This window comes from Leiobunum rupestre, chromosome 10, assembly GCF_980474605.1.
Source record: "Leiobunum rupestre chromosome 10, qqLeiRupe1.1.hap1, whole genome shotgun sequence".
Taxonomy (NCBI): Eukaryota; Metazoa; Arthropoda; class Arachnida; order Opiliones; family Sclerosomatidae; genus Leiobunum; species Leiobunum rupestre.
In genome coordinates, this window is record NC_143393.1 from 13,158,740 (window position 1) to 13,166,239 (window position 7,500).

Below are 7,500 nucleotides of genomic sequence, written 5' to 3' on the forward strand. Positions count from 1 at the left end.
CGGGGTCCGTCTGGGATTTAACCCGGGACCTCTCGCACCCAAAGCGAGAATCATACCCCTAGACCAACGGACCATTTTACTTTGCTCTCAATATGTGAATATGAAGCCTAACCCGTTGTAGTCTCCTCCATAAAACTGATTGGTAGAAAGATTTTACGTGGAGTCCGTCCGGCATATGAACCTGGGACCTCTCGCACCCAAATCGAGAATCATACCCCTAGACCAACGGACCATGTTACTTTGGTCTCAATATGTGAATAAGTAGCCTAACCCGTTGAAAACTTCTCCGTAAAACTGGTTTGTAGAAAGATCTTCCACAGGGTCCGTCCGGGATTTGAACCCGGGACCTTTCGCACCCTAAGCGAAAATCATACCCCTAGACCAACGGACAATGTTAGTTTGCTCTAAATATGTGAATGTGTAGCCTAACCCGTTGAAGCCTCCTCTATAAATCTGATTGGTAGGGAGATTTTCCGCGAAGTCCGTCCGGGATTTGAACCCGGGACCTCTCGCACCCTAAGCGAAAATCATTCCCCTAGACCAACGGACCATGTTACTTTGCTCTTAATATGTGAATATCCCGTTGAAGTCTCCTCCATAAAACTGATTCGTAGAAATACTTTCCGCGGGGTCCTCCGGGATTTGAACCCGGGACCTCTCGCACCCAAAGCGAGAATCATACCCCTAGACCAACGGACCATGTTACTTTGCTCTCAATATGTGAATATGAAGCCTAACCCATTGAAGTCTCCTCCATAAAACTGATTGGTAGAAATACTTTCCGCGGGGTCCGTCCGGGATTTGAACCCGGGACCTCTCGCACCTTTAGCGAAAATAATTCCCCTAGAACAACGGACCATGTTACTTTGCTCTTAATATGTGAATATCCCGTTGAAGTCTCCTCCATAAAACTGATTCGTAGAAATACTTTCCGCGGGGTCCGTCCGGCATTTGAACCCGGGACCTCTCAAACCCAAAGCGAGAATCATACCTCTAGACCACCAGACCATGTTACTTTGGTCTTAATATGTGAATAAGTAGGCTAACCCGTTGAAAACTTTTCCGTAAAACTAGTTTGTAGAAAGATCTTCCACAGGGTCCATCCGGGATTTGAACCCGGGACCTCTAGCACCCTAAGCGAAAATCATTCCCCTAGACCAACGGACCATGTTACTTTTTTCACAATTTGTGAATATCTTGAATAACCCGTTGAAGTCTCCTCCAGAAAACTGGTTTTAGAAAGATCTTCCGCAGGGTCCGTCCGGGATTTGTATCCAGGACCTCTCGCAAGCAAAGCGATAATCTTACCCCTAGACCAACGGACCATTTAACTTTGCTCTCAATATGTGAATATTAAGCCTAACCCGTTGAAGCCTCCTCCATTAATCTGATTGGTAGAAAGATCTTCCGCAGGGTCCGTCCGGGATTTGAACCCGGGACCTCTCGCACCCTAAGCGAGAATCATACCCCTAGACCAATGGACCATGTTAATTTTCTCTCAATATGTGAATATGTAGCCTAACCCGTTGAAAACTTCTCCATAAAACTGGTTTGTAGAAAGATTTTACGCGGGGTACGTCCGGGATTTGAACCCGGGACTTCTCGCACCCTAAGCGAGAATCATACCCCTAGACCAACGGACCATGTTACTTTCCTCTCAATATGTGAATATGAAGCCTAACCCATTGAAGTCTCCTCCATAAAACTGATTGGTAGAAATACTTTCCGCGGGGTCCGTCCGGGATTTGAACCCGGGACCTCTCGCACCCAAAGCGAGAATCATACACCTAGACCAACGGTACATGTTACTTTGCTCTCAATATGTGAATATGAAGCCTAACCCATTGAAGTCTCCTCCATAAAACTGATTGGTAGAAATACTTTCCGCGGGGTCCGTCCGGGATTTGAACCCGGGACCTCTCGCACCCAAAGCGAGAATCATAGCCCTAGACCAACGGACAATGTTAGTTTACTCTCAATATGGGAATATGCAGCCTAACCCGTTGAAGCCTTCTCCATAAATCTGATTGGTAGAGAGATTTTCCGCGGGGTCCGTCCGGGATTTGAACCCGGGACCTCTCGCACCCTAAGCGAAAATCATTCCCCTAGACCAACGGACCATGTTACTTCTTTCACAATTTGTTAATATCTTGAATAACCCGTTGAAGTCTCCTCCAGAAAACTGGTTTGTAGAAAGATCTTCCGCAGGTCCCGTCCGGGATTTGAACCCGGGACCTCTCGCACCCTAAGCGAGAATCATACCCCTAGACCAACGGACCATGTTAGTTTGCTCTCAATATGTGAATGTGTAGCCTAACCCGTTGAAGCCTCCTCTATAAATCTGATTGGTAGGGAAATTTTCCGCGAAGTCCGTCCGGGATTTGAACCCGGGACCTCTCGCACCCTAAGCGAATATCATACCCCTAGACCAACGGACAATGTTAGTTTGCTCTCAATATGTGAATGTGTAGCCTAACCCGTTGAAGCCTCCTCTATAAATCTGATTGGTAGGGAAATTTTCCGCGAAGTCCGTCCGGGATTTGAACCCGGGACCTCTCGCACCTTTAGCGAAAATCATTCTCATAGACCAACGGACCATGTTACTTTGCTCTTAATATGTGAATATGCCGATGAAGTCTCCTCCATAAAACTGATTCGTAGAAACATTTTCCGCGGGGTCCGTCCGATATTTGAACCCGAGACCTCTCGCACCCAAAGCGAGAACCATACCCCTAGACCAACGGACCATGTTAGTTTGCTCTCAATATGTGAATGTGTAGCCTAACCCGTTGAAGCCTCCTCTATAAATCTGATTGGTAGGGAAATTTTCCGCGAAGTCCGTCCGGGATTTGAACCCGGGACCTCTCGCACCTTTAGCGAAAATCATTCTCATAGACCAACGGACCATGTTACTTTGCTCTTAATATGTGAATATGCCGATGAAGTCTCCTCCATAAAACTGATTCGTAGAAACATTTTCCGCGGGGTCCGTCCGATATTTGAACCCGAGACCTCTCGCACCCAAAGCGAGAACCATACCCCTAGACCAACGGACCATGTTAGTTCGTGCCCAATATGTGAATATGTAGCCTAACCCGTTGAAGCCTCCTCCATAAATCTGATTGGTAGGAAGATTTTCGGTGGGGTCCGTCCGGGATTTGAACCAGGGACCTCTCGCACCCAAAGCGAGAATCATACCCCTAGACCAACGGACCATGTTACTTTGCTCTCAATATGTGAATATGAAGCCTAACCCGTTGAAGTCTCCTCCATAAAACTGATTGGCAGAACGATTTTCCGCGGAGCCCGTCCAGGATTTGAACCCGGGACCTCTCGCACCCGAAGCGAGATTCATACCCCTAGACCAACGGACCATGTTACTTTGCTCTCAATATGTGAATATGAAGCCTAACCCGTTGAAGTCTCCTCCATAAAACTGATTGGCAGAAAGATTTTCCGCGGAGCCCGTCCAGGATTTGAACCCGGGACCTCTCGCACCCGAAGCGAGATTCATACCCCTAGACCAACGGACCATGTTACTTTGCTCTCAATATGTGAATATGAAGCCTAACCCATTGAAGTCTCCTCCATAAAACTGATTGGTAGAAAAATTTTCCGCGGAGTCCGTCCGGCATATGAACCTGGGACCTCTCGCACCCAAATCGAGAATCATACCCCTAGACCAACGGACCATGTTACTTTGGTCTCAATATGTGAATAAGTAGCCTAACCCGTTGAAAACTTCTCCGTAAAACTGGTTTGTAGAAAGATCTTCCACAGGGTCCGTACGGGATTTGAACCCGGGACCTCTCGCACCCTAAGCGAAAATCATACCCCTAGACCAACGGACAATGTTAGTTTGCTCTCAATATGTGGATGTGTAGCCTAACCCGTTGAAGCCTCCTCTATAAATCTGATTGCTAGGGAGATTTTCCGCGAAGTCCGTCCGGGATTTGAACCCGGGACCTCTCGCACCTTTAGCGAAAATCATTCCCCTAGACCAACGGACCATGTTACATTGCTCTCAATATGTGAATATGAAGCCTAACCCATTGAAGTCTCCTCCATAAAACTGATTGGTAGAAATATTTTCCGCGGTGTCCGTCCGGGATTTGAACCCGGGACCTCTCGCACCCAAAGCGAGAATCATACCCCTAGACCAACGGACCATGTTACTTTGCTCTCAATATGTGAATATGAAGCCTAACCCATTGAATTCTCCTCCATAAAACGGATTGGTAGAAATACTTTCCGCGGGGTCCGTCCGGGATTTGAACCCGGGACCTCTCGCACCCAAAGCGAGAATCATACCCCTAGACCAACGGACCATGTTACTTTGCTCTCAATATGTGAATATGAAGCCTAACCCGTTGAAGTCTCCTCTATAAATCTGATAGGTAGGGAGATTTTCCGCGAAGTCCGTCCGGGATTTGAACCCGGGACCTCTCGCACCTTTAGCGAAAATAATTCCCCTAGACCAACGGACCATGTTACTTTTTTCACAATTTGTGAATATCTTGAATAACCCGTTGAAGTCTCCTCCAGAAAACAGGTTTGTAGAAAGATCTTCCGCAGGGTCCGTCCGGGATTTGAATCCAGGACCTCTCGCACCCTAAGCGAAAATCATACCCCTAGACCAACGGACCATGTTTCTTTGCTCTCAATATGTGAATATGAAGCCTAACCCGTTGAAGCCTCCTCTATAAATCTGATTGGTAGGGAGATTTTCCGCGAAGTCCGTCCGGGATTTGAACCCGGGACCTCTCGCACCTTTAGCGAAAATAATTCCCCTAGACCAACGGACCATGTTACTTTTTTCACAATTTGTGAATATCTTGAATAACCCGTTGAAGCCTCCTCCATTAATCTGATTGGTAGAAAGATCTTCCGCAGGGTCCGTCTGGGATTTAACCCGGGACCTCTCGCACCCAAAGCGAGAATCATACCCCTAGACCAACGGACCATGTTACATTGCTCTTAATATGTGAATATCCCGTTGAAGTCTCCTCCATAAAACTGATTCGTAGAAATATTTTCCACGGGGTCCGTCCGGGATTTGAACCCGGGACCTCTCGCACCCAAAGCGAGAATCATACCCCTAGACCAACGGACCATGTTACTTTGGTCTTAATATGTGAATAAGTAGCCTAACCCGTTGAAAACTTCTCCGTAAAACTGGTTTGTAGAAAGATCTTCCACAGGGTCCGTCCGGGATTTGAACCCGGGACCTCTCGCACTCTAAGCGAAAATCATACCCCTAGACCAACGGACAATGTTAGTTTGCTCTCAATATGTGAATATGTAGCCTAACCCGTTGAAGTCTCCTCTATAAATCTGATTGGTAGGGAGATTTTCCGCGAAGTCCGTCCGGGGTTTGAACCCGGAACCTCTCGCACCCAAAGCGAGAATCATTCCCCTAGACCAACGGACCATGTTCCTTTTTTCACAATTTGTGAATATCTTGAAAAACGCGTTGAAGTCTTCTCCATAAAACTGGTTTGAAGACAGATCTTCCGCAGGGTCCGTCCGGGATTGGAACCCGGGACCTCTCGCACCCTAAGCGAGAATCATACCCCTAGACCAACGGACCATGTTACGTTTTTCACAATATGTGAATATCTTGAATAACCCGTTGAAGCCTCCTCCATAAAACTGATTGGTAGAAAGATTTTCCGCGGGGTCCGTCTGGGATTTGAACCCGGGACCTCTCGCACCCAAAGCGAGATTCATACCCCTAGACCAACGGATCATGTTACTTGGCTCTCAATATGTGAATATGAAGCCTAACCCATTGAAGTCTCCTCCATAAAACTGATTGGTAGAAAAATTTTCCGCGGAGTCCGTCCGGCATATGAACCTGGGACCTTTCGCACCCAAATCGAGAATCATACCCCTAGACCAACGGACCATGTTACTTTGGTCTTAATATGTGAATAAGTAGCCTAACCCGTTGAAAACTTCTCCGTAAAACTGGTTTGTAGAAAGATCTTCCACAGGGTCCGTCCGGGATTTGAACCCGGGACCTCTCGCACCCTAAACGAAAATCATACCCCTAGACCAACGGACAATGTTAGTTTGCTCTCAATATGTGAATATGTAGCCTAACCCGTTGAAGCCTCCTCTATAAATCTGATTGGTAGGGAGATTTTCCGCGAAGTCCGTCCGGGATTGGAACCCGGAACCTCACGCACCCTAAGCGAGAATCATACCCCTAGACCAACGGAGCATGTTACGTTTTTCACAATATGTGAATATCTTGAATAACCCGTTGAAGTCTCCTCCATAAAACTGATTGGTAGAAAGATTTTCCGCGGGGTCCGTCTGGGATTTAACCCGGGACCTCTCGCACCCAAAGCGAGAATCATACCCCTAGACCAACGGACCATGTTACTTTGCTCTCAATATGTGACTATGAAGCCTAACCCATTGAAGTCTCCTCCATAAAACTGATTGGTAGAAATACTTTCCGCGGGGTCCGTCCGGGATTTGAACCCGGGACCTCTCGCACCCAAAGCGAGAATCATACCCCTAGACCAACGGACCATTTAACTTTGCTCTCAATATGTGAATATTAAGCCTAACCCGTTGAAGCCTCCTCCATTAATCTGATTGGTAGAAAGATCTTCCGCAGGGTCCGTCCGGGATTTGAACCCGGGACCTCTCGCACCCTAAGCGAGAATCATACCCCTAGACCAATGGACCATGTTAATTTTCTCTCAATATGTGAATATGTAGCCTAACCCGTTGAAAACTTCTCCATAAAACTGGTTTGTAGAAAGATTTTACGCGGGGTCCGTCCGGGATTTGAACCCGGGACTTCTCGCACCCTAAGCGAGAATCATAGCCCTAGACCAACGGACAATGTTAGTTTTCTCTCAATATGGGAATATGCAGCCTAACCCGTTGAAGCCTCCTCCATAAATCTGATTGGTAGAGAGATTTTCGGCGGGGTCCGTCCGGGATTTGAACCCGGGACCTCTCGCACCCTAAGCGAAAATCATTCCCCTAGACCAACGGACCATGTTACTTTTTTCACAATTTGTTAATATCTTGAATAACCCGTTGAAGCCTCCTCCATTAATCTGATTGGTAGAAAGATCTTCCGCAGGGTCCGTCCAGGATTTGAACCCGGGACCTCTCGCACCCTAAGCGAGAATCATACCCCTAGACCAATGGACCATGTTAATTTTCTCTCAATATGTGAATATGTAGCCTAACCCGTTGAAAACTTCTCCATAAAACTGGTTTGTAGAAAGATTTTACGCGGGGTCCGTCCGGGATTTGAACCCGGGACTTCTCGCACCCTAAGCGAGAATCATAGCCCTAGACCAACGGACAATGTTAGTTTGCTCTCAATATGGGAATATGCAGCCTAACCCGTTGAAGCCTCCTCCATAAATCTGATTGGTAGAGAGATTTTCCGCGGGGTCCGTCCGGGATTTGAACCCGGGACCTCTCGCACCCTAAGCGAAAATCATTCCCCTAGACCAACGGACCATG

The 7,500-nt window shown here is 47.3% G+C and overlaps 16 non-coding genes across 16 annotated transcripts; all 16 read right to left on the reverse strand.

Moving 5' to 3' along the window:
- Window positions 1-319: 319 nt before the first annotated feature.
- TRNAP-AGG (transfer RNA proline (anticodon AGG)) lies at window positions 320-391 on the reverse strand. Its single transcript has one exon. It is a non-coding gene; the product is annotated as a tRNA-Pro (tRNA).
- Window positions 392-478: 87 nt separating this feature from the next.
- On the reverse strand, window positions 479-550 carry TRNAP-AGG (transfer RNA proline (anticodon AGG)). Its single transcript has one exon. It is a non-coding gene; the product is annotated as a tRNA-Pro (tRNA).
- An 862-nt stretch (window positions 551-1,412) lies between these two features.
- Window positions 1,413-1,484, reverse strand: TRNAP-AGG (transfer RNA proline (anticodon AGG)). Its single transcript has one exon. It is a non-coding gene; the product is annotated as a tRNA-Pro (tRNA).
- An 87-nt stretch (window positions 1,485-1,571) lies between these two features.
- TRNAP-AGG (transfer RNA proline (anticodon AGG)) lies at window positions 1,572-1,643 on the reverse strand. Its single transcript has one exon. It is a non-coding gene; the product is annotated as a tRNA-Pro (tRNA).
- Window positions 1,644-2,048: 405 nt separating this feature from the next.
- On the reverse strand, window positions 2,049-2,120 carry TRNAP-AGG (transfer RNA proline (anticodon AGG)). Its single transcript has one exon. It is a non-coding gene; the product is annotated as a tRNA-Pro (tRNA).
- Window positions 2,121-2,206: 86 nt separating this feature from the next.
- On the reverse strand, window positions 2,207-2,279 carry TRNAP-AGG (transfer RNA proline (anticodon AGG)). The gene has a single exon. It is a non-coding gene; the product is annotated as a tRNA-Pro (tRNA).
- An 87-nt stretch (window positions 2,280-2,366) lies between these two features.
- On the reverse strand, window positions 2,367-2,438 carry TRNAP-AGG (transfer RNA proline (anticodon AGG)). Its single transcript has one exon. It is a non-coding gene; the product is annotated as a tRNA-Pro (tRNA).
- Window positions 2,439-4,095: 1,657 nt separating this feature from the next.
- TRNAP-UGG (transfer RNA proline (anticodon UGG)) lies at window positions 4,096-4,169 on the reverse strand. The gene has a single exon. It is a non-coding gene; the product is annotated as a tRNA-Pro (tRNA).
- An 87-nt stretch (window positions 4,170-4,256) lies between these two features.
- On the reverse strand, window positions 4,257-4,328 carry TRNAP-UGG (transfer RNA proline (anticodon UGG)). Its single transcript has one exon. It is a non-coding gene; the product is annotated as a tRNA-Pro (tRNA).
- A 246-nt stretch (window positions 4,329-4,574) lies between these two features.
- TRNAP-AGG (transfer RNA proline (anticodon AGG)) lies at window positions 4,575-4,646 on the reverse strand. The gene has a single exon. It is a non-coding gene; the product is annotated as a tRNA-Pro (tRNA).
- Window positions 4,647-5,041: 395 nt separating this feature from the next.
- On the reverse strand, window positions 5,042-5,113 carry TRNAP-UGG (transfer RNA proline (anticodon UGG)). Its single transcript has one exon. It is a non-coding gene; the product is annotated as a tRNA-Pro (tRNA).
- Window positions 5,114-5,518: 405 nt separating this feature from the next.
- On the reverse strand, window positions 5,519-5,590 carry TRNAP-AGG (transfer RNA proline (anticodon AGG)). The gene has a single exon. It is a non-coding gene; the product is annotated as a tRNA-Pro (tRNA).
- An 881-nt stretch (window positions 5,591-6,471) lies between these two features.
- TRNAP-UGG (transfer RNA proline (anticodon UGG)) lies at window positions 6,472-6,543 on the reverse strand. Its single transcript has one exon. It is a non-coding gene; the product is annotated as a tRNA-Pro (tRNA).
- Window positions 6,544-6,630: 87 nt separating this feature from the next.
- TRNAP-AGG (transfer RNA proline (anticodon AGG)) lies at window positions 6,631-6,702 on the reverse strand. The gene has a single exon. It is a non-coding gene; the product is annotated as a tRNA-Pro (tRNA).
- Window positions 6,703-6,948: 246 nt separating this feature from the next.
- Window positions 6,949-7,020, reverse strand: TRNAP-AGG (transfer RNA proline (anticodon AGG)). The gene has a single exon. It is a non-coding gene; the product is annotated as a tRNA-Pro (tRNA).
- Window positions 7,021-7,425: 405 nt separating this feature from the next.
- On the reverse strand, window positions 7,426-7,497 carry TRNAP-AGG (transfer RNA proline (anticodon AGG)). The gene has a single exon. It is a non-coding gene; the product is annotated as a tRNA-Pro (tRNA).
- Between the last annotated feature and the right edge of the window lie 3 nt (window positions 7,498-7,500).